At 43.2% G+C, this 4,395-nt stretch overlaps 1 long non-coding RNA gene across 1 annotated transcript; it reads right to left on the bottom strand.

Annotated features, from left to right (window-relative positions):
* Window positions 1-474: 474 nt before the first annotated feature.
* On the bottom strand, window positions 475-1,580 carry LOC132782786 (uncharacterized). The gene is made up of 3 exons (XR_009632101.2): window positions 1,368-1,580; window positions 742-909; window positions 475-650 (listed from the first exon to the last, which is right to left on the bottom strand). It is a non-coding gene; the product is annotated as an uncharacterized lncRNA (long non-coding RNA).
* Between the last annotated feature and the right edge of the window lie 2,815 nt (window positions 1,581-4,395).

Below are 4,395 nucleotides of genomic sequence, written 5' to 3'. Positions count from 1 at the left end.
AAACAATTAAAACAGTAGCATTATAAACAGTCAATATAAATCAATAAAACATCTAATTAGCGTCTCATCTGCTTTTATTATAATAATAATAATAATAATAATAATAATAATAATAATCTTTATATATACCCCGCCACCATCTCCCCAAAGGGGACTCGGGCGGTTAATGTAAGGCCAAGGCCAAAAGTACAATACAGCAAAATTAAATACAAGATACAGAAAACAAAATTACATCAGAATAAAATATGTACAGTAGCAAAATAAAACAAATAAAGCAAGTTAACACAATATAAAATCGAGCAGAATGGGCAGGCTTTTGACTTCAATGTCCTTCTGTATCCTGATTTGACCTTCTGGCTGCTTAGCATGCTGGACTCCTGAACCCCACGATTTGGGGGAGCTGAAATCACACAAAAGCCTTACAGGGATCCTAGTAGCCAACTTAAAAGCCAAACATTGTGCTTTACCTGGCTCCCATTTCTGTAAGTCACTGACAGACGAGGTGGATCCTGGTCACAGACCAATTGCAAGACGTTCCTTTGCCGCCGTCTACATCGGTCATTGCAGATGCTGTCCAGACGGTCCGCTTTGCAAAGGCAAAGTCCGAGGACTCTGTCGTATCCCTGGAAATCTTGAGGATGGGTGCAAATCTAGAAGAGGCAAGACAGCAGTGAGAACTAGTTCTATCAAGGATCCAAACAGAAATCACTTGACCCGTATCAACCCCTCCATTTACGGCACCTTGTCTGTACAGTATTGTGTCCATCCTTCTTTGGTCAAGCACGCTCCTTCTTGGTTTCGGACTGCTCCGTCCCGGCAGATGTCGTATACTTCCTTCACGCAGTCCCATCTCCTGTCATTGGTTGGGTTTCTATAACCAGGAGCGCATGGGCATTGAGCATCACTAGGCTGGAAAGAGAAATGATTGTCCACTGTATATATTTATTCATTTCCAGCAACTCCATCCTCAAATCTCCCAATTAAGGTACAATTCTAAGGTTTGACCTTCATGGAAATGCGTCGAATGATTGAGGTCTGGAACCACTTGAATGGCTACAGTTGGCATCCTGGGAGTTGTAGTTCTACATTGACTGGTGCCTCTCCAAACTCCAACTCCAACGATTCTATAGTAGGCATGGGCCAACTTCAGCCCTCCAAGTGTTTTGGACTTCAACTCCCACAATTCCTAACAGCCGGTAGGCTGTTAGGAATTGTGGGAGTTGAAGTCCAAAACACTTGGAGGGCCGAAGTTGGCCCATGTCTATTCTATAGCATTGAGTCACAGGAATAAAGTGGTGCCAAACTGCTTTCATACTATGCTTTGAAAGATCAATATGAAGGAACTGTGACGTAGAAAAGTCAGTTACCTGGAAAATCCGACCTTTCCGAAGGCATTTGCAAATCTTTTGGCCTTCTTTGGGTTGGACTGCTTCGGAGCCGCATGGAAAGCAAGCTGACTGGCCGGGTTTATCATTGAAGAAATCCACAGGGCAATGCAAACATTGATGTGGAGGGAGACTTTCCAGAGGACGGAAGGTGCCTTCTGGACATAGAACCGGGGCTGAGCCATCGTCCAGGCAGGAAAACCCTAGAACCGAAAAGGGTGCATTGAAATTAATTGGGATAGGGCCAGACTATAGCACAGCTGGTAAATCACCACCACCAGCAATAAGATCTACCAACCGAAAGGTTGCCAGTTTGAAGCCCAGGTCGGCGTGAGCACTTGACTGTCAGCCCAGCTCACTGTTTACCTCTGCCAGCATTTCTAAACCCTGAGAGTGTAATGAGTGGGTGTCAGAGGGGTCACCAAAGACCATTAGAAAACACAGCATTTTCTGTTGGTCATGGGGGTTGTGTGGGAAGTTTGGCCCAATTCTATTGTTGGTGGGGTTCAGAAGGCTCTTTGATTGTAGGTGAATTAGAAATCCTAGCAACTACAACTCCCAAATATATGCCGAGGTCTATTTTTCCCAAACTCCACAAGTGTTCACATTTGGGCATATTGAGTATTTGTGACAAGTTTGGTCCAGATCCTTTATTGTTTGAGTCCACAGTGCTCTCTGCATGTAGGTGAACTATAACTCCAAAACACAAGGTCAAGGCCCACCAAACCCTTCCAGTGTTTTCTGTTGGCCATGAGAGTTCTGTGTGCCAAGTTTGGTTCAATTCTATTGTTGGTGGGGTTCAGAATGCTTTTTGACTGTAGGTTAACTATAAATCCCAGCAACTACAACTCCCAAATGACCAAATCAATCCCCTCCCCCAACCTCACCAGTATTCAGATTTGGGTGTATTGGGTCTTTGTGCCAAATTTGGTCCAGTGAATGAAAATACATCCTGCGTATCAGATATTTACATTACGATTCCCAACAGAAGCAAAATTGCAGTTGTGAAGTAGCAATGTAAATGATGTTATGGTTGGGGGTCACCACAACATGAGGAACTGTATTAAGGGGTCATGGCATTAGGAAGGTTGAGAAATACTGACCTAAGCAGTTCGAAAACAGCTTGATCTATAAGTAGAGAAACCAGGAAGCCGGGAAGCCGGGAAGGTATTTTACGACACCATAAAAGAAAAAGACCAGGAAATGCTGGTGACCAAAAGGAAGGAGGAAGTCCTGATGGCTCTTCGCCATAGAGAATGCAGCAATAGCACTCCTTGTGGCTGGATTTGAGCACAACCTCCAAGGTGCCGAAAACCTGGATGTGAACACAACATACCTCCTTTCTGTCTGTTCTGTGTACTGTGATCTGCCCTGAGTCCCCCTTGATGAGATAGGGCAGAAAAATAAAGTGTTGCTGTTGTTATTGTTATTATGATGATATGAAGGTGCCACCAAATGTTCAATGCTATAAAATCCTGGGAGTTGTAGTTCTGAAAGGGCTTGAGCCTTCTCTGCCCAAGAGTGGTGGTGCCTCAGCAAACTACGACTCCCATAATTCTATAGCATCGAGCCATTGCAATTAAAGGGATGTCAAACCGCATTAATTCAATGCCATAGACACACAACATATAAAGACAGACAAACAGAGGCTATTTAACATTCCAGCTTTATGAGGGTATTCTGGTCACCAGGGGAGCTGTCACTTCACCGTCCATTTGTGACACTGATGAAGTACTTCCTCATTCTTTTGCAAGTTTGCTAGAGATGTTATAACATCGTAAATTACTTAAATTAGCCTCCCCGCATAGGCGGTACCTAAATTTCCTACTTGACAGATGCAACTGCCTTTCGGGCTGCAAAGGTCAACAGCAAGCTACACAAATGGTTGGAAGCTCACTCCGACCTGGGCTGGCTTAGAACTCATAACCTGTTGATCAGTCCCAGTGCAGGATACTATTAGTATCCTGCTTTCCTCTTTTAAGCAGGACTCAAAGTGGCTAATAAAGACAAAAGACACTTCTTTAAACAAACACAAAAGCTTTCCTTCAAAAATATAAAGACACCACAAGCCGTTTATCAAAACATTATTTAAGAATAATATAATAAAGACATGTTGCTCTTGGCTTGTTTCTCTGTACCTGCTGGACAAGGCAAGGCGTTTTGTGGTCTCCATGAACAGTTCAGTCCATTTCCACAAATATCTTCTCCTTGTAGGCAAGAGGGGAAAACCAAGAGCGCAAACAGAAAATGCAACATCTCTCTGAGCTTCAGAAGAGAGAAAGACCCAGTCCTTTGCAGAGCAACCCTGGAAGAGAAGAGCTTTGCCTTCTAAATATTTCATAGTCAGGGAATGTTAACCAGATGGAAAGGGATCGCTTTGCATTTCTCCGAGGTTCAGGTGACACAAAATGGGATGGAATAGAGTCACTGCATGCGATATAAAGACCTCGTACATACAGACCAAAATATGGCAGGTGGGACATTCCTGCTGTTGTCGTTGTCATTTTATCTTCTTGTTGTTGTGGTTAATAATAATAATAATAATAATAAGGATTGAAGAGAACAACTGGAAAATCTGACATGATATGAAGATTTAAAGATCGAACTGCAAAGACTCTGGCACAAGCCAGTAAAAGTGGTCCTAGTGGTGATCGTCACACTGGGTGCAGTGCCTCAAGACCTTGGCCTGCACTTAAACACAAACGGCGCTGACAAGATTACCATCTGCCAGTTGCAAAGGCCACCTTACTGGGATCTGGACACATCATTCGCCGATACATCACACAGTCCTAGACACCTGGGAAGTGTCCGACGTGTGATCCAGTACAACAGCCAGCAGAGTGATCTTGTTGGCTGTGTACCAAACTTGTTGTGTTTCAAATAATAATAATAATAATAATCATCATCATCATCATCATCTGTTGCCAAGCCTTGTCTTAATATACAAACATCAGTTTCCACCTTGAGCTGAAATGAGAAACAGGTTAATAATAGTAGTAGTAGTAATAAT

This window comes from Anolis sagrei, chromosome 7 (assembly GCF_037176765.1).
Source record: "Anolis sagrei isolate rAnoSag1 chromosome 7, rAnoSag1.mat, whole genome shotgun sequence".
Taxonomy (NCBI): domain Eukaryota; kingdom Metazoa; phylum Chordata; class Lepidosauria; order Squamata; family Dactyloidae; genus Anolis; species Anolis sagrei.
This window is presented reverse-complemented; position numbering and strand designations above follow the sequence as displayed.